General features: G+C 41.0%; 1 protein-coding gene across 3 annotated transcripts in view; it reads left to right on the forward strand.

Annotated features, from left to right (window-relative positions):
• The first annotated feature begins 896 nt into the window (after positions 1–896).
• DAO (D-amino acid oxidase) overlaps positions 897–24824 on the forward strand; it is a 52843-nt gene continuing 28915 nt past the window's right edge. The window contains exon 1 of one of the 3 annotated variants that reach the window (XM_075214160.1): positions 897–915. The gene's annotated coding sequence lies outside the window, so the exon portion shown is untranslated. Of the gene's footprint in view, positions 916–14893; positions 15010–17080; positions 17085–24824 lie in introns of those variants that run through there. The other 2 variants (XM_075214124.1, XM_075214151.1) reach the window with 2 other exon arrangements.

Raw genomic sequence — 24824 nt, forward strand, 5'->3', positions numbered from 1 at the left:
GTATTCAATAAAGGAAAATGAATAAGTATCTATCGTTCTTTAACCTGTCTCCTACATCCTCACCTTTGTTGCTGATACTGCAGAGTCCATGCAGGTTGAGTCTTATAGACTTAATCAAGAAACAAATCTAGGAGACCCTCTTTAGGACTCTGTTTGTATTGCGGAGGTCGTGTGGCTCTCACTTGTTCAAACAAGCTCTGGATTTTTCGCTCACTGCAGATTAATAAATGGACCCCACACTATGGGCAGAATCTGTGAAGATGTTCATCAGGGATGTGGAGGGGGAATAATGATGTTCTCTGAGGAAGCAGGGCACACAAGCAACTATTCACTATTCGGCAATGTTTTTGTAGTTCATTACAAGTGATTATTATGTAAATAGCCAGAGCAAGGTATGAAGGGGCATATTTATGAAGGTACGACAAGATTCCACTTTCGCTGGTGTTAGGACTACTTTTTCGCTTCAACCTAAAAATTTACCATCGTGATAGCCGTGCCAGCTAAGGTTCCCTTTACCTTTGCAGTAAGTCTAACAATAACAGAACAGAGAACACAATCATTAAAGAATGCTTGTGATATTTTTTTATTTTTTTTAAATAAATACTATCGGTTTACTATCGAAATATGTTGAATATGTAACTAAAAACAGACAATGTTAAATAGGATTACTTGACAGTTTTTTATTCTTATCAGTTGTATTAGGAAAAAATAAATGTCAAATACTGATGTAGAGAGTTACATTTTCCTGTGTGCCAAACTCAGTTAATATTACAGTGTAACATGTGACCAGAATAACCTTTGTCCACTTTTATAACTTAACCTTTGATACTTATAATTGATTGGTTAAATACTGCCAACAGTGTCTGACACTTGCAGACAGATTTCTGTATTCCCTCATAACACTGCTGTTTACAGGTGAGTACTTAACCTCAATACTCCATACAGGTGATAATATTATCTAGATAAGGTGCTTTTATAAAACATTTATGTCTAAATTATTGTAAAAGAGAGGCACTTTTTTGTATGGCGTCTATTTCTATTGAGCAGTGGTAACAAACATTATGTATCCCTGCAAATAATGCCGCCATGCTAGTGCAGCTCTGGGTGCACAGGTGAGGTCCTCCTTACTCCACACACAATTTTTACTATTCCCATGGTCAACTAATGCTGTTGCCGAACCGAGGAAGTGAAATGTGTATGCGCGGCTAACGTCCAGAGCTGGTGGAGGATCAAGGGAAGCCTTTCAGTCTTCACTAGACCCAGTAGACCAGATAAGTTAACGCCATCCTGATAAATTACTTACATCACAGTCCCCACAGAGTTCTATGGGGACTGCAGTAACCAACGAAAAGGAGGTTAATGCAGGAGAAATCTACGATTGTTTTCCCTGTTAACCCTTTGATAAATTAATTGAAGACCTGTGATAGCCCATAGGAGAATGGCTATCACAGTTTGTTAAATAGACCCCTAAATGACAGTGCCTGTCTGATGGTCTGTTCTATGTTTTGTAATCTTTCCTGTAAACCTTCAACCACCTTCAAAGATACAAACTGTTTTTAGTGAATTTAGTATTTTTTAACATGCAATAACGAAAAACTATACAGTTTTTATAAATGAATTGGAGTTTTCGTGACCCTCAATACTTTCTTATAGGAAAAATATTTGGTAGTGTTTAATACGTTTTTTTCTTGTGTGACTTTGCTCAAAAACGTGAAAAATATGGTGATGGAATAACGCAAATTGAAAAACATTACTATTTTATACTTAAATGGTTTGCACTCGTGAAATCTGCTAATTGAATTGTGCCCATAGATAAGATAAACTCCATTCTATTTACTATGTTGGTAAAAATTTAAGCAACTGCATTATTAGAAATATGCGCTTTGAATGTGTTAGGAGCCATGTCTTATCTGTAAACCACCTGTTTTCTAGAAAATAAAAATGCCAGAATTGATAGACATAAGATATATGTACATACAGATGGTAACATCAATACCAAAATACTCTATAACATATCATTTACATTGTTCTAAAGAAAGAGTAGAATATGTGCTGTCTGTATTATTATAATAAAGACTGTGTTGCTCTCTTATCTTATTGTTCTGTGACTTTTATTTGTTGTCCTATAATGCTCGCTTCTACTATACAGTATATGGCTTTTTAAATAGAAGCAATAAAGTAGTTGAGAGGGGGTATTAGTGAAAGCTGTGTTCTACTGATTGTTATAATAATATATATATCATCTTAATGATGAAAATAATGAAGTAAGTATAATAAATGGTAGCACATAAAATTTAATTTTACATTTTTAGTTTTACTCAGTGCATACATGTGGCAGCACTTTAAACCTGTAATATAATGTAAAACAATTTTATCTAATTAATCATTGTATACTGTGCTGCCATCAGAATTTGTGGGGCCCAGTACTAATTAATCTGGCAGGGCCACTACCCCCCCTGCCCTCCTCCCTCTTCGCTGTACATGCGCCCCCCCCCCCTGCATAGTATATGCACCCCCTCCCTCTGACCTCTGACAGTACACTCCCCCATCACTCATAACAGTAAATGCTCCCCTCCCTCTGCACAGTGCATTCCCCCCTCCTTCATCACAGTAAATGACCCCTTCCTCATCACAGTAAATGCCCCCCTCCCTCTGCACAGTGCATTCCCCCCTCCTTCATCACAGTAAATGCCCCCTTCCTCATCACAGTAAATGCCCCCTCCCTCTGCACAGTGCATTCCTCCCTTCTTCATCACAGTAAATGCCCCCTTCCTCATCACAATAAATGCCCCTCACTCCCTCATCACAGTACATGCCTCCCCCACTCCCTCATATCATATAAATGCCTAATTAACTTACCTTGTTATTGAATCAATGCTGCAGCGTGCAGTGATGACATCAATGCACCACACACTACCATCCTAATACTGCTTGGGAGCCGACGCATGGACAGGATGATGGTCAGACTAAGGGGCTCACACAGTCCTGTCGGGGCCCCCCTAGTCTGTCCGGGCCCCTTACAGCTGTACTGGCCGCACTGATGGTGGCCCTGACTCTATACTATTCTTATATTCTATATCATCGCAGCCTAGCCACCTCAGTCATTTCCACAGTAAGTGTGTTACTAATTGATATTGCCTCTATTCAGTTCATAAAACCAGGCATTCATTAAGTGGTTAAAAATTACACGGAAAAAATACAAAAAATAACCTTCATGTTATCTGACCAGCTGCTAATTTCAGACAACTAATGATGTAAAGGCATATGAATTTAGAATGATGATCTAGTGTAATGTTTTTCTATATACTACCTTGTACCATACATGTAACTTAAGAATACCTTGTTAATATTGCTTTATTGCATTTATGTGTGCATGAATAATGTTACCACTTTACATAGGAATGATGAGTATTATATTCATTTGAAAACAAGCAGCTTTTTAGCAAATCATAAAAAAGTATGGCTGTGCAGTGCATTTTTTTTATATGCGATGAAGCATTTTTTTATTGCGCAAGGCATATAAATCTTCATTGCACCATTTATGGTACTATTGAAGAATGCTATTTATGACAGTGTGGAGATTTTGGTCTGTGACTGAAATGCACGTCTGCAAGTAAAAACTTAAGCTCAAAGTATTGCCTGCTATCATATTAGAACTTATCCCCTTTCTCCTAATATACTGCTTATTTCTCCCATTTTTATGTATTAAATAACTCTCGACAGTAAAAGTAAGTAAGGCTGTCTTTATTACTATTATTATTAGTATTATTGTTGTTGTTGTTGTTGTTGATTTGTAAGTCTTCAGACAGTGGGGAAAACACAACATATATAAAACAGTGACATAGAACATTTGGGGGCTCGATATCAAAATATCCCTCCTGTCCTCTCACCTTACCAGGCAGCTGCCTGCCTCCTCTTACTAGACCTGATTCATTAAGGATCTTAAATGAAGAGGTATCTTATTTCAGTCTCCTGGACAAAACCATGTTACAATGCAAGGGGTGCAAACTAGTTTTCTGTTTTGCACATAAGTTAAATACTAACTGTTTTTTCATGTAGCACACAAATACTTGATAGCTTATTTGTACACTGAGATTTAAAGTTGATATTTGTGTGCTACATGAAAAAACAGTCAGTATTTAACCTATGTGCAAAACAGAAAACTAGTTTGCACCCCTTGCAATGTAACATGGTTTTGTCCAGGAGACTGAAATAAGATACCTCTTCATTTAAGATCCTTAATGAATCAGGCCCACTGTCTGCCACTCTGGAAAAAGACGCTCCGCACTTCCTGGCCAGAGAGGAAGGACAAGTCAAATCACTTGCTGTACTGGCAGTGACACAGTATTGACCTTGTAAAGCTCCCTGCTGACCACAGATTCCATGTAATTCTCTGAGCACAGCATTCACATGAGGTGATAGAAGGGTGCAGGTCCCAAAGTAACAAGGATGGCAGACACACAAGGCTCAGCAGCTGAGAGGGCCCATTGAAGTTGTTAGCCATGCTACCCTGTTAATTAGGTCCATGTGCAGATGTTTTTATTTCTAATATCTCAATAGATAATGGAAACTTCACTTAGAAACAATATTTTCCACATCGCCATACCTTGGACCAAGTAGTAGAACCAGAAAGGTCCAATACCCGGCAGTTGGGAAAAGTGTGAAAGAAAACGGCAGGTCAGAAATGTAGTAGTTGTCATAGAGCTGATTAGTTAAACCAGAGACTATGGGGGAGATTCAATTCTGGAACGCCCTCGGAGACACCCTGCGCTGATATTATGGATGGAATCTCCGCTTATATTTCCTCTCACCCCGTTGAGGTCCTAGGAAAAATGAGCAGAGATTGCTTCTGTAATTGCTGGCAATGTGTGCAGTTGGACACCGCCGGCAATTGAATCTCCCCCTATATATAATATATATTTGGACAATCCACCTACATGGAGCTAAAGGCATCGTACTATTGAAAGTTTCTATATTGCAATTACTCCCCGGTACTATAAGACTCGGTGAACACCAACTAAATTGGTCATGTATCCAAGTATATGCAATCTCCACCACCCCTTTATTGACTTATCATGTTTCATCCCATTTGCCATGTACGGATGTGTTCCTATAACTCATCTTGTAACCAATACCTTGATCCACAAAAGATGCTTTGTGAACGCATTCATTTCTTAAAACTGTCATAAATGCAGGAAAATAAGTGCAAACAAGTTTTCCAGTGCGCAATTACTTTATTTTGTGGTTTGAAAATGACTCCTTACTGTCTAGCGAAACAGTTATTACCAGTGTTGCAGGCAGGGCCGGATTAACCATAGGGCTAACTGGGCTACAGCCCAGGGGGCCCTTGAAAGTGCTCAGCAGCAGTATTGATCAGTCGGGGGCGGGGGCGCCCCAGGCGCGATCAGTGCTGCTGAGCATTTTCACTGTGGTCCTTCTCCGGCGCGCTGTAGTCTCCTTACTGAGGAGATCTCGTGAGTCTCACTCTCACGAGATCTCCTCAGTAAAGGGCATACAGCGTGCCGGAGAGGGAGGTGGGTGCCGGGGGGGGGGGGGGGGGGGCCTCACTGGGGAATGGAGGCCCCCTTAGCCCAGGGGCCTCCATTCCCTTAATCCGGCCCTGGTTGCAGGAAAGGGCAGATGGTTTAAAAAATCATTTATAACATTTTAAGAAAATTAGATGTTTCACGGCCATTCCTGACTTCTCAATGCAAAATGTTCTTCAAAATTATGAGAATGCAACTATCAAGCTGTAGTATGCACCATACAAATGTAGATGACAATACATACAGTATTACCTACATTGCATACAGCAAAGTGGTGTACATCAAGGGCTTGTGCGTTCTCACCACATCACAATAAAAGAGTCATTTTTTGCTACGAGATACTGAATGTAACAGTTACAGTAGTTTACATTTAGGGCTGCCATGCCGGTTTGCCTGCATTTGTAGATGACCTGTAAACTGCATTCGGAAATTGTGAATATTAATTGATGCATTCTGTAGAGTCATGTGGTACAACATTGTTGCCCATTGTAGTTGTCATTCATCCTTTCTAGTAATCTATTATATAACTCAATGGGGCATATTCAATTGTTGGCGTTTTCTGCCGCGGAAAAAGTATTACCGTTATTACGGTAATACTAAGCCGGATTTGAGCTCGCAGCTCCCTGAGCCGCGAGCTCAAATCCAGCGTGAAATGTACCGTAATAACAGTATTTACGCACACTATTACCGTAATGACGGTACTAGTGCACGCGCCGCATTACTTTAGGCAGTAACGCCAACAATTGAATATGCCCCAATGTCACCTACTGCATATATAAAATAGTGTACTGGAAAGATCAAACTCTGGCATGTCTTCCTGTATATGACTGTACTAAGAAAAATCTCATGATCATTAACCTGCTATGTTTTCTGCTGAATTTCACTGTTTGGGATTTAATATTAAACTTGCTTGGAGACATGGAAATGCTGTGTATGCATATTAGATCAATAAAGTCAAGCTGTCGGCTCAATTAAAATGTTTTGACTTCAGGTCAACAAGGGGCCTTAAACCGTGAGCAAATTGCTTTTTCCGCCTGGTTTAAGTATTTTTTAGGATCTAGGTCGGTGGTTCCCAAACTTTTGCAGTTCGCGGCACCCTTAGGGGGGTATTCAATTGTTAGCGAGACCGCTGAAATACTCGCGCTCCAAAAATATTACGGTAATATTGCGCGTAAATACCGTTAATACGGTAATTTACTCGCTGGATTTCGAGCTGAAATTCAGCGAGATATTACCGTATTAACGGTAATATTTTTGGAGCGCGAGTATTTCAGCGGTCTCGCTAACAATTGAACACCCCCCTTAGAGTCTCCAAATTTTTTAAAGGCACCCCTCCAAAATAATTATGGAGCAGTCTTGTTTTAGAAGTAGTTGGGTCAAAAAATTGTAATAAGTATTTAGGTCAGGACAGAAATACTTATTTAGTTGTATGCAAAAATGCCCCCTCTGCATCCAGACACTCTGCCCTCAGGCACTCTGCCCCCTCTGCATCCAGACACACTGCCCTCTCTCACACTGCCCCCTCTGCCCTCTGTCACACTGTCCCCCCTCCTCTGCTCTGTCACGCTGTCCCCCCTCCACTGCCCCTCTCACGCTGTGTCCCCCTCCACTGCCCCCCTCACGCTGTGTCCCCCTCCACTGCCCCTCTCACGCTGTGTCCCCCTCCACTGCCCCCCTCACGCTGTGTCCCCCTCAACTGCTCCCTCTCACGCTGTGTCCCCCTCCACTGCCCCCCTCACGCTGTGTCCCCCTCCACTGCCCCCCTCACGCTGTGTCCCCCTCAACTGCTCCCTCTCATGCTGTATCCCCCTCAACTGCCCCTCTCACGCTGTGTCCCCCTCCACAGCCCCTCTCACGCTGTGTCCCCCTCCACTGCCCCTCTCACGCTGTGTCCCCCTCCACTGCCCCGCTGTGCCCCTCCTCTGCCCTCTGTCCCCATCCTCTGCTCTCTGTCCCCATCCTCTGCTCTCTGTCCCCATTCTCTGCTCTCTGTCCCCATCCTCTGCTCTCTGTCCCCATCCTCTGCTCTCTGTCCCCCCCCTCTGCCCCGCTGTCACCATCCTCTGCTCTCTGTCCCCATCCTCTGCTCTCTGTCCCCCTCCTCTGCCCCGCTGTCACCATCCTCTGCTCTCTGTCCTCCTCCTCTGCCCCGCTGTCGCGAACCCTCTCACTCTGCCCCGCGCCAGGCGCCAGCCATAAAAAAAAAAAAAGAACACAGAAACTTACCAATCCGCCGGGTGCCGGGACCCAGCAGCCTCCTCTCTCCCGCAGCTTGTTACTGACGTCGATATTCAGTGACATCTGCGGGAGAGAGGAGGCTGCTGGGTCCCCGGCGCCCGACGGATTGGTACGTTTCTGTGTTCTTTTTTTTTTATGGCTGGCCCATGGCACCCCAGTGACAGCGCCGCGGCACCCCTTGGAGCCGCGGCGCACAGTTTGGGTCTGGACAAATTTACCAAGCTCTGAAAAGCCTAGCTTTTTGGAGCTTGACCTCAATGGCTATTGCCATCTGAAGATGTTTTTAGCCATTCAATCCAATGAGAGAACATCGCAGAAGAGGGATCTCTGGATTGACTAATGCGGTCATCGTCAGAACAGCCTCTAATCGGAAGTACTTTCCTGGCATTGATCTATGCTTAGATCTAAACGCGTTGGTTATTTTTTGTTATATATTGAACTGCCTTCTGATCACCAATACCCTGGAGCCCCTATACAAGCAAGATTGGATCTAGAAAATATTGGATTATTTTGTTATATGCGGCTGAAAGAAGAGATTCTGGTCTTTGTACTCTTTGTCTCCTATTCCATGAAGAAAGAGGATACAAGAGAAATAAGAATGTAAAGAGTCTTGATTGAAGTTAGCCACATTACCCTGAATAAGCCTAATCTTGACTGATCTTGGAAGCTAAGCAGAATTGGGTCTAGTCAATACTTGGATGGAGACCATCTGGATACATGATATAGAGATGTGGTTGATTTATGAATATAAGAAGAAAGAGGATACAAGAGAAGAAAGAATGTAAAGACCCTTTATTGAAGTTGATTGTTGTCTGCCTATTGATATAAGCATAACACCTAGGGGGGATCATAAGACATCTATCCTTTCAGGATATATGACACGGGAGTGCTTTAAAGATTTTATGGAACCATTTTGATTCACTTCATTATATATCTTACATGTGTCTATGGAGAATTTTCCTATGTTTTTCTGACATTTAGTTTGCACATTGTAGGACAAATTACTGAACGCCATTTTACAAACCATTGTATGTTCGACTTTCGTGACATGACTTTTTGGATAAATGGGCCAGTACTTTATCCCTCATTGCTGTGAAAAGCAGCAATAAAGGATGATAATGTATGTGCCATTTTTGTGGTGGGTCATAAATAGACCCCATAGTCTCATCCATTTGACCAAGCCTTACCTATTGAACACAGTTTCTTCCAATGTGTATCCCTCTATAGACTTATTTTTGGGTATAAACTGACTGCCTGAACTGCTCTGAATTCCGAGCACTCCACATTGACCCCAGACAATCAGTTACAAGATTGGAAAGGTCTAAATTTGTCAAGTGGGGACTGAAAGGAAAACTGCATGCTCTTTCCAAACTTTCCAAGTCCTCTAGGTGTCATGTAAAAAATAAAATAAACATAAGCATGATGCACAAGTCAGGCCAGGGGAAGGCTGTAAACTTTTTCCAAGGCCAGAAAATTGGCATGCCCAGCACCATGTGGGTGTAGTTTGTTGAATGTCAGATGTGTTAAAGTTTTATAAGCCAATGAAATAAATGAATATTTTCTTTATTACAGAGAGCTATAATCAAATACAAAGCAGCTCCATCTGATCAGTATTTAAAGAACCCTGACGACACTCTGATGAATACCCAACACCTAAGTGTTGGGAACTGCCTACTGGGTATGACGGAAGCCATCATGCCCTGTACAGCTCAGTCTATTGTACAGTTTGCTGTGCCAGTCATGGAACTTTTGCAGAACTGACTCTGACTGGTAAGGAGAGACCGCCCTGGGGGTTAATGTCGCATCGCAGACATGAAACTCCATTGGCACTTTCTAAGAGCTACACACGGGCTGCTTGTTCTTGCCATTTTGCACATTTATTATACCTAGTAGTCTGCAATATCAATGTCTGCAGTTGCAAACGTTCACTTGAAAACACTGCCTATGTGCACATTTGAACACATTTCCCTGTATTACTTGAAACCTTTGCAAATCTAGTCAGTCATTTACAAGGTTTACTAACTAACTAACTAGCAGCTGTCTCTGACATAACAGATTGGTGGTCAAGAGAGTTCTCCCCGTGTTTGCGTGGGTTTCCTCCGCGTGATCCAGTTTCCTCCCACACTCCAAAAACATACTGGTAGGTTAATTGGCTGCTATCAAATTGACCCTGGTCTGTCTGTCTGTCTGTGTGTGTGTATGGTGTTAGGGAATTTAGACTGTAAGCTCCAATGGGGCAGGGACTGATGTGAGTGAGTTCTCTGTACAGCGCTGCGAAATTAGTGGCGCTATATAAATAAATGGTGATGATGATGATTATATGGCCTAAGTTAGTCCTCCCCTTCCCTCCCTTGCTCCAACTCTCAAGTTTTAAGGGTTTGTAAATGCCAGATGCGTGCGTATATAAATGAATTTTGTGCATTTGCGTTTTTGGGCATTGGCAGTGTAAAATCACACAAGATAGCTATGCAAACAGTCATACGCCCAGACTTAAATCAGGTTCAAAGTGTCTGTCATGTGGGCACTGGTTCAGAACTTTGCATTGGGAAAAATACTGTCTTTTCTGAACTATAGCATAGCTAATGCTGTCTGTAAACACTAGCTTTTGAATGCTTTGCATTTATAGTTTTTTAAAAAACATAAACATATTTTACTACATCCATTTCTATGTCTCTTCTAGTTCCAGTCAAAGAATAAACAGTAAGCATTGTATATAGAGCCAATAAATAGTTTATTGGTGTCCAGAACGAGTAGGAGTAATGTTTACAGAGTGTAGGCATTTAAAGTACCAGCGACAATCTTCCCAGACAAAGACATTTGTTCAGGGCAGAGGTTGTGGTTGTATTCAGAATTAGCCTACTATTTTGACAATAATAGGTTCATTATTTAAACGTTGGTGCAGGACAGGATATATTAAATCAAACAAATTCTCAATATCACTGTTTGAGGAAAGCTTTTAAGCAATGTTTGTAGCATCTACCTAGGAATGAATAAGCAAATAATGGACTTATGCAGGATGTTTGGATAGCATAAAATATGCAAAACTGCACCAGGCATGCCAGCCAAGAGAATTCATGCATAAGCCCAGAACTCTGTGCATCTGACACTTGCACTTCCTTACGTCTGGGGAAAGAAGAGGAAGTCTAAAGTTGGCCAAGCACAACAATGGTGTGTTAACACAAATGCGGCTGATGCATACCTCTCAGGAGCCATATCTATTGCAGGTGCTAGATGGCAAATACAATCTGATTTTTTTTTATTCAATCCTGATGTGAGTGGTCCACACAGTGCAGTGACTGTGCTGAGGGCTTGGATCTTTGGACCCTCTCCTAAAGAGAAAGGGCTTTGTTCCTCTCCATCTCCCGGAACCATAGGGCCCCTTAGTGGGAAAGGGTCTTCAGGACCACCTCTGCCACAAAGTTTGGGTGGGCTCCTTTTTACCTGAGTTTGGCTAAAGCTTTCCTCAGGGAACTGGTTCTTCAGCTCCCTCCAGACGTTGGGCACCTCAGATGACTAGGTTAGCTAATAAGGATCTATAACCAAACCCCTCGACACACGCAGACAAAAACCAAACAAGTGAAAAAAGTGCCAAATACTCATTTATGTTTACCTAGATATAATACAATTTTTTGTAAACCTGGCGCATATGCTGCCAAGCAGAGCTGGTAATATCTTGTGTCCAGCTCAGCATGAGGTCCTCTATTTCTATAGAACATACTTCTGGGTATGCCCATCTACAAAGCATCCTTTTGAGTCAATTCATTGCCAACTGCACTTTCATTGACTAGCACAGGCCTGTGTTGAGTCAGAATTCCACCTACTGACATTTTTTCATTCTTGATAGAGCTTATCTTCTTTTATGCCTAGTTACTACTATCTAATCCATTCCTCAATTTTGTATATTCAATAAGGTATTCATCAGTCTACTTCCAAAATTACATTTTTACCCCTTGCGGGAGCCGGGAATGGCAAAAGTGCAGTCTTTGTTGTGATCCAAAGGGAGTTTCTCGCTGTTAGGAGGAGGTGGGTAATCCCACCAATCCCTGTTAATTCGGTAGATTAAAATAATGACGGTGCCCACGACTCTACTTATGTGTGGTACGTTGGAGTCCATGTCTTGATTCAATACGTAAGTTCATCAGGGCCCGCAGGAGGTGCTATGTTTAGGTCAGAATTGACATAGTGCATTGACAAACTTATCCTGAGTTATACAATGTCAGGATTCCCACTATAAAACCATAGAAAGAGCGTAATGAATGAAGTGGTTTTTATTAAAAACCGGTTACAAAGGTTTCAAGATGCAGTACGGTAGGGTATGGCAGAAATGGCAAAAGAACTCAGCAAATAACATATGCAGAAGGCAATGGCTTGCAGGACTTTATCACGCAGTAGTGGAGATGATGCACTAGGTGTGATAGTCTGCAGGGCAAGGCACTGAAGATATTGGACACAGAATGCAATGATCTGCAGGACTTTATCACAAAGAAGTGGAGATGATGCTCTAGGTGTGACAGTCTGCAGAGCAAGGCACTGAAGATAACGGACACGGAATGCAATGATCTGCAGGACTTTACCACAAAGTAGTGGAGATGATGCACTAGGTGTGACAGTCTGCGGAGCAAGGTACTGAAGATAACGGACACTGAATGCAATGATCTGCAGGACTTTACCACAAAGTAGTGGAGATGATGCACTAGGTGTGACAGTCTGCGGAGCAAGGTACTGAAGATAACAGACAAAGGATGCAATGGTGGTGATCTGCGGATAGATGTGTTAGAAACTCAGAGAACAGGAAGCAATGATCTGCAGAGCGTTACCGCTGGGTAGTGGAGTAGACACAGTGGCTGAGATGATCTGCGGATAGATGTGCTGGAGACTCAGAGAACAGGTAGCAAACAGGAGCCAGGGAACAGGACATCTGAACAGGAGAGCAGACCAGAAGATCAATCAAGATAAGACATGGGAACAGGCACAGCAACACAGTAAATGCAACAGATAATCTGGCGAAGGTTGCTGGGACAGGCAGGCCTTTATAGGCCAGATGCAGGTGTTTAGGCTTCCAGGAATAACAAGGCAGATTTGGCAGATGAGAGAGCAGTCTGAGTACCATAGTGGCCCCTTTGGTGGAGCATGGTACTACAGGCAGGATACATCAATATACAAACGTCCAACATAGTTCCTGGCAGACAGGAGCTGCAGGATGCAGATCATGAAACAATATTTCTTGAATATATCCAGAAACCACTGCCAGAAAAGATATGTAGCAATATCCAGGTGTGCTAGCAGCTAAGAAGTAACACATATATGTGTGCATACGTATGGATCTGAGTACACATGGACGTTTGTGAACATGGTATACACAACTGCTGAGCAAAGGCTATAAAAACTTACCGTGATCTCTTATTGGTAAGATGTGTCTCACTTTTCTCTTCAGGATGTTTTCATGGATCGATTTTCTGTTCTTATTATGACTTGATTTTGACTTACCTTTTCCAAACATGATATTACTTTGATTTGTTTTTATATTTCTCCTGTGTTCAGGCCTATTGACCATGATAATACTTTTGATAGCTTGCTCCATGCCCTTGACCTCACTATCTAATACCTTGACACTGACAGATTTGATAATCATGCTGCTTCCCCATCTCACTGGGACTTTTTCTCTACTTCGGACATTTGCTTTAAGTATATGATACACAATTACTTCATTCTCTTTTCTGCTTCCTGTCTCGTCATACCTCTCCAGGCACTTACAATGCATGTCAACATTTTCCTGATCAGCACCTACTCTTCAAGTAGCTCATGTTATAAAAACAAAAAATTATTTATAGATTGTAACCTCAACTAATTAGCTTTCTGTATATACCATATAGTACAGTTGATGAACTACCTTTACTGAAGTCAAAGAGGAATCAATTGCTTTGTTAACAAACAAAACAGATTCTAATTGTGCACATTACAAAGAATTGTCATAAAGAATAATGCCCCCTCCTACCAGAAGTCCTGGGAGACCCTGTCCCTTTCAAATCAGTCTGCCTTCACGTTGTCACAAGGGGGCTTCGGGGGTTTACAATACACTGCTGATTACTAATACTAATATTCTTATTGTTGTTATTACCACTAGCAATAGCACAAGTACTAATTCCCCTTCCACAACTTCCTTCCTCAAAATATATTACGTTGGATTTACATGTTGCTTTCATCTTAAGGCATCCTTTTTAAAATATAAAAAGACACACTTCTTGTAGTATCAAACAAGGCAAGAAGTGAAAAAGAAATCTATATAGGCACTCTGGGATGCAAATCAAAATTCTGATCAAAGGTATATACTTTATTGAAACAATTTAAAATATCAGATCATCCTAATCAGTGAAAAGCTTCTTGCCTTGTTTGATACTATTCAGGTGATATGGTGCACCGCTCAGGGGAATTAATGTATTTTGGTACCCTGAATGATAGGATCAGTGTGGATAAATCTTCAAAGGATACATACATGTTTACATACCTAGGGCTAGATTTACTAAGCTGCGGGTTTGAAAAAGTGGAAATGTTGCCTATAGCAACCAATCAGATTCTAGCTGTCATTTTGTAGAAAGTACTAAATAAATGAAAGCTAGAATCTGATTGGTTGCTATAGGCAACATCCCCACTTTTTCAAACCCGCAGCTTAGTAAATCTAGCCCTGTGGTTGTTATATTTATTTTTGCACACTTCTTGAAGTGTCTGTACTGAATTCCTTTTTTACTACATTACTCCACTAAAAATGAAGTTACACAATAAAAGTTCTGTCCTATATTTTATCTTACTGGCAAGGTGAACCAGTGCTAGCTGACATCACTACTGGTAAACAGTGGCTGAAACAGGTAATACTGGCAGCAATTGGTACAAGGGAAGATTTGAGAAAATACTTTTAAAATGTAATGTGGGCTATTTTAAGGACAATTATGATAGACTCTTTGTACATTTTGCAATCTGTTCAAGTAAGACTAGCAAACGGCCTTTTACTGATGAAAGAATGTGCTGCACAGACTTGTGGATCATAAAGCACTGCTGGCACTCGAGAAGGTAACTCCCAACTTGTCCTAGAACAAGCTTACCAATGGCTCACTGGCTTCTCAGCCTATTTACTGAAACCAATCACATGCTTTCAAAACAGCTGCTAGATCTGGTAGCCTTATACGGCACTTCCTCCTGCTGTGAAAAGAACATGGAAATGTTTAACTAAGTGAGTACATTTGTATCTGGATTAACTTTCTCTGCTTTTACATAGCTTTTATCTACTATACAGTCATTTGAACACTCTCCGTAAACTGAATTTTAATCGTAAAGAATGCAGAGGGCATGATGTAAAAGTTTAGACAATCTACACTGAGTGTAAAGGAGGCAGCATTGTTGCTTATGAATTTCTTATATTAATGCTATTTACAGAGGATCACCCTGCTGCTTTATCTATGGTTGATTTTAACTAAGTATTGTGCCATTTAATATAACGAGAGAGAGAGAGAGAGAGAGGGAGGCAGAGAGGAAGAGTTACATGTATTTGTGTGTGTGTATATATATATATATATATATATATATATATATATATATATATATATACAGTGCTTTTTTCAATGTATTTTACAAGTTTTAAAAGTAACTTTTGAACATTTGATGTTTGGTTCAAGTGGACTTGAATTGCCCTGTCGAGCATAGCAGGTCTGTGGCAAAATCATTAAAACGGTGCATGCGGGCTGCTTGTGTGTCGAATCCGATTGATGCATACTTCGTCCGCGCTGGTTGTGATGGCACTGCTCGGCTAGTGGCGCTGCTCATCTTGTGATTGGTCGTGTGGTTGTGTGCTGAGAGCTTACTGTTTCGTTACACAACTGACGTGTGTGGGTGTGTGTACAGTGATTGACTACTTGATGTGAGTCACGGCACTTTTTTTCTTACAAAAAAAGCACTGTGTATATATATATATATATATATATATATATATATATATCCTCTTGGCCTTGATTATTGCTGTACCTAAAGATTACAATTTTTATAATACTATCAGACTGCCATCCTTACACTGAATGGCACTGGGAACATGGTAGTCTACCAGCAAATACAGGAAGGAGATGCATAAAACAACATGAAGCATTCCTGGAACAATTAGGCTGGCATGATACCAACTGTAAAGCGCTACGGAATTTGCTGGCGCTATATAAATAAATGTTTGATGATGATGTTTATGATGATATATATCTTCTATAAAACCAGAAAATGATTGGTCCACTTTATAGCACACAGAGCAAGGTTAATTGGCGTCAGTGGTGTCAGTAGACATGATCGCTTGTTGATGAGGCCCTAGATATCATGCTCAGGGCCCGTAATTGAATAGGGCTATTTGCTGCCAGGGAGAGTGAATGGAATGCTGATGTCCCCTCTATTCACTATCTCTGGCTGGAGACAGATCTGCAGAGAATGAAGCAGACATGCAGCTTGCTGACACCAATTATTGTATGCTGACATCATATGAAGAATGAACCACTGTACAGAGCCATGGATCAAGTGGCAAAGTAGCATGCTTTAAGTTTGGGGGAGGTGAGGTAGGATTATAGACAAGTCACAGGCAGGAGAGAGGGTCGGTCTACAGACAAGGGGGGGCGATGCAATGATCAAAAACAGGAGAAAGGGAAATTAATCACATATTAGGGGGGTAGGGGGGCAAAGACAAGTTACATGAGGGGAGAATATGGAGACGTAGACAATTTCAGGAACTGGAGACATAGGTAAGACACAGAAGTAGAAGACAGATAAAAGAGGGGATATACAAGAATAAGGAATAACTAGATAATAAGGTGCTATAGACTACACGCATGAAGGGGGTTACATAGACACATGCATAGACATGACACATGGAGAGAGGGAACATAGCCCTACCGAATGCCAGATAAGCCATTGCAGTTATCAAGAAAAGGTCTTGCAGAAATACCTAGGTCACTTCTGCAGGAGAAGCTCACCATAAAACACACTAGCTCCCTGTCTCAGGATTTACTGCATCCATTGGTAAGTCTATGATATATCAAAACCTGGATTAGTTTGTTTTACTAGAATACATGTTTTATCTGGAGTGCTTGTATTGCTATCATTTTCTAATTCTGTTTATGAATTGCCGAGATATTAGATTGTGTTGTTCTGCAATTAATGCTCTATAAGAAAGAACCAAAGGGGAAATACCTAATCTGGTAGTTATGTGTTCTGCTTTTCAACTTCTTCATTTTCATATTTCATTCTTTATTATCTAATGCAAAGGTCTAGTTCAACTAAGTAGCTTAATTGAATAGATGATGTGTATTTGTAAAAATGTATTTATACTCTAATCGAGCCACTAGCTGCCAGAATCCGCTCTAACCAATTCATCTCAGGAATTAAGGTCTGTTCTAGGGAAAATAAGAACTCCACTATATATTCTGAACTAACCTCCCCTTCTACTCCTCCTCATGACCCTTACGAGGTGGCATGGGAGTGGGACCTGGGCTACCCACTTGATGACGAGAATTGGTCGGAAATACGGGACAATGCCGCCTCTAGCTTAATTTGTGTTTGAATAAAAGAAAACATATATAAACTCCTCTTTCGCTGGTATGACGTCCCTACCCGCCTCCAAAAGATGTTACCTGATTCCTCCGACAAATGTTGGCGCTTATGCTCTGGAGTAGGCTAATTTCTACACATATGGTGGGACTACCCAAAATTGATCCCTTTTTGGCATGAGGTTAAATCCCTGATAGAAACTGTGATTCAAACTTCCCTTCCCCTTGATCCAAGTTTTTTTATTCTACCCTTGGGTTCCCCTTGGCCACTAAACACCAAAATAAACTAGCGCGCCACATTATTTCTGCGGCCACAAGTCAAATTGCCATTGAGTGGCCATTGAGTGGAGACTGGTCACTCCCCTCTCCCTCACCGTTGTGACTAACAGGATTTCTCAAACTCACCGCTGGTCATGGAGTACATGACCAGCATTATGCGTCACTCCTCCAAAACCTTTAACAAAATCTGGGATCCCTGAATTTCCAACTTCCAGTACCGCTCCCCCTTTATTTAGGTCACACCCTCCTCTCATTCACCCCCCCCTCCCCATTTCTACTTCCTACCTGTCAGGCGCCGTCCCCGCTGATTCCCTGTCAGTCGGGGACGGATGCCTTTCCTTCCGGGCCGCAACGCTCTGTTGCTAGGCAACATACACGCTGCAGCTTCCGCTTCTGGTGGCCAGTCGGGCGCACGTCCCGTTGCTTAGCAACGGGACGATCCTGTTTCACTTCTCCCCCGCCTCCTGGCTCCTCCAATCAGTCTCCTTGCTTGCTCTATTTTAACCTGGCTCTGGCGCCATTAGGGTGCCAGAGTAACAGGTCCTGTTCCCTGTATCCTGGTTCTCCTGCTCCCTTCTCCTGATTAGTGCTACTACTGTTCCTGCTCTCTGTTGTGACCCAGCTTGGCGACTTCCTCTTGTTCTGTGTGACCCATATTGTACTGCGACCTCGGCTTGTTGACTACCCCTTCGGATTCTCCCTGGTACCGTACATTCCTGATTGGCTCGACCCGGACCGCCTGACCCTTCTACACTACACCGGCAACAGGCTAGTAGGACCGTGACCTGCGTACCCTGTGCAGCGAAGTCCAAACCTCCTTGAGGGGGTCCCTAGCGAACACCAGGGGTACGTTAGACTCCGCACCTGCTAGTTCAGTGGCGCTGATACCGGTTAGTGTTATGCTCCGTTGTATTCCTCAGAAGGCTTACGGCCTGACACTACCCTTTTCACCCCGGGGTGGTTCCTGCCACACCACCCTTCTACCTATCTTCTCTTATTTCCTACCTTTTTATTTCTCTCTTTCTCTCTTCCTTTTCTTGCTTCGTTTCTTTCTTAATCCAAAAGAAACTACCGGTCGTCCTTTTTCCATATCTCTAATAGAATCTGATTTCTGTCCTCTCCGACATACGGAGAGCTCTTCAACTTATGTACTCTACATGATGTAAAATTAGATTCTCGCTGTATATGTTATCTGACTGTCAATAAATATTTGTTTAAAAAATAAAAAAGAATGTATTTAAATTCCTATATTGGACTTTCTTGTCATAATTTTCTCGACATGTACCGCAGGTCTTATTTTTAATATACAGGGGTGTATTTACTATGATGCAATCATCCATAAATCAATGCAAACAACAGTTTTCTCTGTAAAATTGTCATTGCATAATGTATGAAGGCTATAATGCCATAACCCAGTTAACATTGCTTATCTATATGAGGACTGCGAACGTATCCAATGTTCGTGGAAATATAACCCTGTCATTTTCAATGGCATCCAGCTGAAACCTCTGTGGCTTTGCTGGATTCCTCCTATGTGAAACCACTACGCTTATATGCATAGCACTATCTCCAATCACCTCCATCGTTCATTGACTCATATGTCCTCTCGTCACCAGGAGAATAGCATAGCAGGTACTCCTTGATAGCCCTGGTGCAGTCATTCTTTGTTTTAAAACCTACACAATATTTAGTAGAACTGTTTAAACCTAATAAACTGGGAGTTTTCCCTTTAGGATGAATGTGTTTAACTACATTGTTATATCTATATCACACACTCGTGTAATTTTAATATTATTATATAGTTAAAGTAAGCTTACCTTAGATTGTGAGATGTCATATCGGCAGACACAGTTACAGCAGTAAACAATATGTCTGTGTATATGTATTGTGTATGTATGTGTATAATATGCAGCTCACACTCAGCTGATAACCACTGACTGTTCCATCCCTTGCAGAGGCTTTTATACCAATGCAGAGTGACATCACAATGGCTATTTCTGATGTATGTCAGTCACATGATTAGCCAAGTCAGCAGTTATATCTCAGCCTGCCTGTATTTCTTCACTGACTGTAAGGATTCGTATTATTACTTACAGGGAAACAGTGAATGTTCTGTAGACTTGAACCTCTGCTGACATCAAGGAGTTTGCACAATTGTCCAGCCAATGGTGACCTAAAACCTACTTTCTATGTCTTTCAGAAGGGGGTTAAATATTTTCCAACATACATATATCCATATATATTTTTTATATATTAAGATATATACACACTCTGCAGCCTTTTAATGTTTGTTTACACAATTAGTGGTCCATTTATTATTGTGCAGCGGTACTACTCATTATGTATTGCTGCAAATCCCAGCGATATATAATGCAGTACTGCATGACATAACTACTCAAGAAGCCCCTGCGAAGAACCCCCTCCTACATGAATTATTTTATGTCTTTACCGTCAGGATCAGGCTAGGGGTGCTGTTTCCTGTGGTTAAACGGCAGCACTTCCCATGCAGCAGCCAAGTAACAGTGCACCAGTCTCGGTACAAGTAGCCACAACTAGTTTTATTTTGCATTTCAAAAATTAACAATACATAAATGTAGCCTGTCTGGCTCTAACTGATACAATAAGGAGTTCGCTTTCTAAAGTGGAAGGACCAAGTGCCCCACACACAAAATGACAGAACTTATAGGTAACAATGGCAGTGTCTCTCAGCAGGCCTCTGACCTGTTTCCCAGGTAGTGAGAGAGTGAGGTGCAACTTCTGGTTACCAGTAAAGACTGTCTGGTAAATTGTAAGCCCTGGAATGGGCCTAATGAATGGAGCCCGCCCTTCTCTCTCCCTTCATAACCCTAGGTACCCTTACACTGGCTCTTACTGCAGTGGGAAACAATTTGAAGCTCTTACCGAAACACAAGCAGTCTCCCTGGGGTTTTAAAACACATAAGACAGAAACCTGTGATATATATATCTGCCATCAACAGATTCCTCAGTCCTTCTGTCACTATATATATATATATATATATATATATATATATATATATATATATATATATATATCTTATTACTCCTGATGAAGTTCATTGACTGAACGAAACGCGTTGAGCCCCTATACCATATCTGAAAGATTACTGGCTATACTGCTACACCCTGAGATACATACCATTAGAATATCCTGCACTGAGCTTCTGTGTGGAGCCTGCTGAGAGACTTCTACTACCTAAGGGGATGAGACTGCAGACCAGTCACTTACAGATAAGCCTATTTAAAGCATATATATTGTGAGTTTGCACTCTAAATGCTATACTTGAATAAAATGTTTATATAAAATACTACACCATATGGCTTCTTATATATTTCCTTTTATGATGAGCGGATAAGTTTGGTGTCGCGGTTGTTTTAGAACATACATTTTATCCATCGTTAAGGAGAATTGGTTGCAGATCATACTCCGGGATTTCTAAGGAGCTACTATACAGATAAGCGGTTTGATTTTATATATCTGGTACGCACACCACTTTTATTAATCTGCACGATCAATTTCAGATCATCTTTATCCTGTACTACAGTGTTTGAGTCACCTGCGGTGCATTTATTCAGACACCGTCCTGTTCTAACTCCTCTGGACTACTTTGTGTACATCTGTGCTTATATGTTTATATACATTGTATACACCTGAAGGCGCTGCCCTTCACCATATATATCATACTAGTTTTATCGGACTAACCATCCGTTTTTAAGGTTGGCTGCCACACGCACGCTGTGGAGGTGTTACTGTTACTATTATATATATTTATTTATTCATATATATCATATTTAGGATACACGCATATGCAATTTTGTATTTGTGTTACCATCCATATATTGGGTAAGCGCCACCTGTAGATATCTGGTTTGTTTTTTCTATATATATATATATATATATATATCAAGAAGAAAATGTATTCATTACACTATACATTCAATAATATAAATACATTCCCTTTAATCAAAGCCTTAAATACACATATAACTATGTTTTAATCAAGTCCAGACTTGGCTACGTAAAAGGAAATTGCAGAATGGGTAATACCTGTCACTGTGGCATTCTGGCCTTACTCAGTTAAACCTGTTCTTGCAAACCATAGAACAGTGTGCACACATGGTATAGACACGAAAGAATAAATCATAAGTATCTGTACCACACCTTTCTTATTACATTTCTAATTTACTTGTTACTACACATCTGCACATATAATGTACATTGGTTAATATATGGAGTAAAACTTTCCCCCCATGCACAAATAGAGTGTATGGGCCTGATTCATTAAGGAGAACAAAGTAAAAAAAAGGAGTAACTTTGCACCTTGGCACAACCATGTTGCATTGGAGAGGAGGTAAATTTAAAATGTGTCCCCACATTTTAAATTTACCTCCCGCCCTCCAAAATGGCGTGATTCACAGAGAATCGCGTCAAATTACGCGATTCTCAGTGAAATCTTGGATCCGGGAGAAATGCCAGCTCCCCCGGGAGCCTGGGAGACTGACCCGAATTTCGGGAGTCCGGGATAGTTGGAGTCAAGTATTTGTGTGCTACATTGAAAAGCAGCTAGTACTTAACTTATGTGCAAAATAATAAACTAATTTGCATCCCTTGCATTGTAACATGGTTTGTCCAAAACTTTACTCCGTTTTAGCCTTGCTCTCCTTAATGACTTTTATATTCTTTGTTACAATATCAATTTTCCTATGCAGTCATCAACAACTGCTGTTGCCATTAATGTCTACTACATCTGCTCAGTAAATATAATCATGCACTAGTTAAATTTAGGGACATTTATTAAATTTAATCAGCATTTTAAGTGGCAAAAAGAGATTTTTTTTTTTAGTGTTTAGAGATACTATAATGAATTTATTTTTAATATTGTCATGTAAATGTATTTCAGATGTATCAAAGTTTATTTACACAGTTCTGTGTATATATATCTACTGATTTGCTGTTGTAATTTGCCACTTTGTAATGTCTTTAGGCCTGATTCATTAAGGATCTTAAATGAAGAGGATTCTTATTTCAGACTCCTGGACAAAAACCATGTTACAATGCAAGGGGTGCAAATGAGTGTTCTGTTTTGCACATAAGTTAAATACTGCCTGTTTTTTCATGTAGCACACAAATACTTGATAGCTTATTTGTACACTGAAATTTAAAGTTGATATTTGTGTGCTACATGAAAAAACAGGCAGTATTTAACTTATGTGCAAAACAGAACACTCATTTGCACCCCTTGCAATGTAACATGGTTTTGTCCAGGAGACTGAAATAAGAATCCTCTTCATTTTAGATCCTTAATGAATCAGGCCCTTTGTCTTTAAAGTGCTCTCAAGCTGCCAGGGCCTGATTATCCAATAGGCTGATTAGGCTGTAGCCTAGTGCTCGAGGCTTTTGGGTGACGTAAAATTTTTGGTGTTACAAAATTGTACCAGGGAGAAGTATAACCTGAAATTAATTTTAAAATATAAGAGAATAGTTTTTCTCCCAAAGTAAAAAAAAATATGAAAAAAAATGTAAGGTTTTACTCTTGACGTATTCCCATGGTAAAGGAAGACGAAAACGAGTCATCCTTGGGTGGGTGCTTGAGGATAAGTGAGTAGGTGAGACAGGGATGGCAACAGGCACAGCCGTGACAGCCCCCTCCCCCTTCATATCTTCACCATCTGTCGTGCTTGTTTGCGCCTACGTTCTTCTATACAGTTCTGATTTTACTGAATATGAAATGAGAGACAAAGATTGCTGCGACCTTTTTAAAAAGCCAATTAGAGCTGGATTTTGAAAACACAGAGACATAAACATTGGTAGAGAGAAGGAGGTGAAGGAAGACAGATTTTAAATTAAGGATGAGTTATTTTTTAACTATAGCGTATTAACCTGGTGGGGAAGACGAGGGGTGCTACAAGCGTATTAGCCTAAGGTGGCCGTAACACTTAATCAGACCCTGCAGGCTGCATGTTGACACATAATGTGACAGATGCAGCCTGCTGCTTGATAAGAGTCCAATAGAATTTTGTTGTGTGATGACTAGATGACTGGCCAAACAGAAGCAGTGTTCATACCGACACTCAATAATGAGCACAAATGACCATGTCATACTCCTTACTCATACTGTCATACTCTAGTGTACATTGAAAACATCCAGGTGCGGCTTCAGGTATCAATTGTTAAAAAGCCAATAGTCAACTTAACTCTTTTAACTCTGGACAGTGGTTGGGAGCCACTGCATGCCATGGGCAGCACGGTGGCTCAGTGGTTAGCACTTCTACCTCACAGCACTGGGGTCATGAGTTCGATTCCAGACCATGGCCTTATCTGTGTGGAGTTTGTATGTTCTCCCTGTGTTTGCGTGGGTTTCCTCCAGGTGCTCCGGTTTCCTCCCACACTCCAAAAACATACTGGTAGGTTAATTGGCTGCTATCAAAATTGACCCTAGTCTCTCCCTCTCTGTCTGTGTGTGTGTGTGTGTGTGTGTGTGTGTGTGAGTGTGTGTCTATATTAGGGAATTTAGACTGTAAGCTCCAATGGGCAGGGACTGATGTGAATGTGTTCTCTGTACAGCGCTGCGGAATTAGTGGTGCTATATAAATAAATGATGATGATGTTTTCAGGAGTGGGGTGGTGGTGCCTAGCACCTCTGACGTACTAGCTTGCCCCTAACCTCTCTCTAACACTTATCAACGTGATAATTGTATATTTAAAATAATAAGCCCCTAAGTTATAAAGCCTGGATAATGAGAATAGAAAGTTAGAACTGTGAACTCTATCTTACTTACTGGAGAGAACCTCAGGATATTCATGCAAATACAGCACAATTATTTAATGGTCAATAGTACTTTTCCAGGCTTATGGTGCTGAACAGCACAGTAAATACTGCATGAGTGAGTACAGAAATTAGAATTATTGTACAAGTGAGGAGTATTGTGAATTCTTATTCCGGTTATGAGTTTATGAATAAGTAATATTACACAATAGCATAAATTGGAACAGTTTCACAACTAATCGTCTCTACCTTGTGGAAAGTAAAGTGAGTACAATATTATTATAGTACTTTGTAATCTACTATGTGGAGTGTTTGAATTCTGTGTAATGCAGACACTGCACTTATTTAATGCTTCCTTTGGTGTCAGTCTGGAATACAGCGCTATTGTTACATAATAGCTTCATGTGGTT

This window comes from Mixophyes fleayi, chromosome 1 (genome assembly GCF_038048845.1).
Source record: "Mixophyes fleayi isolate aMixFle1 chromosome 1, aMixFle1.hap1, whole genome shotgun sequence".
Taxonomy (NCBI): domain Eukaryota; kingdom Metazoa; phylum Chordata; class Amphibia; order Anura; family Limnodynastidae; genus Mixophyes; species Mixophyes fleayi.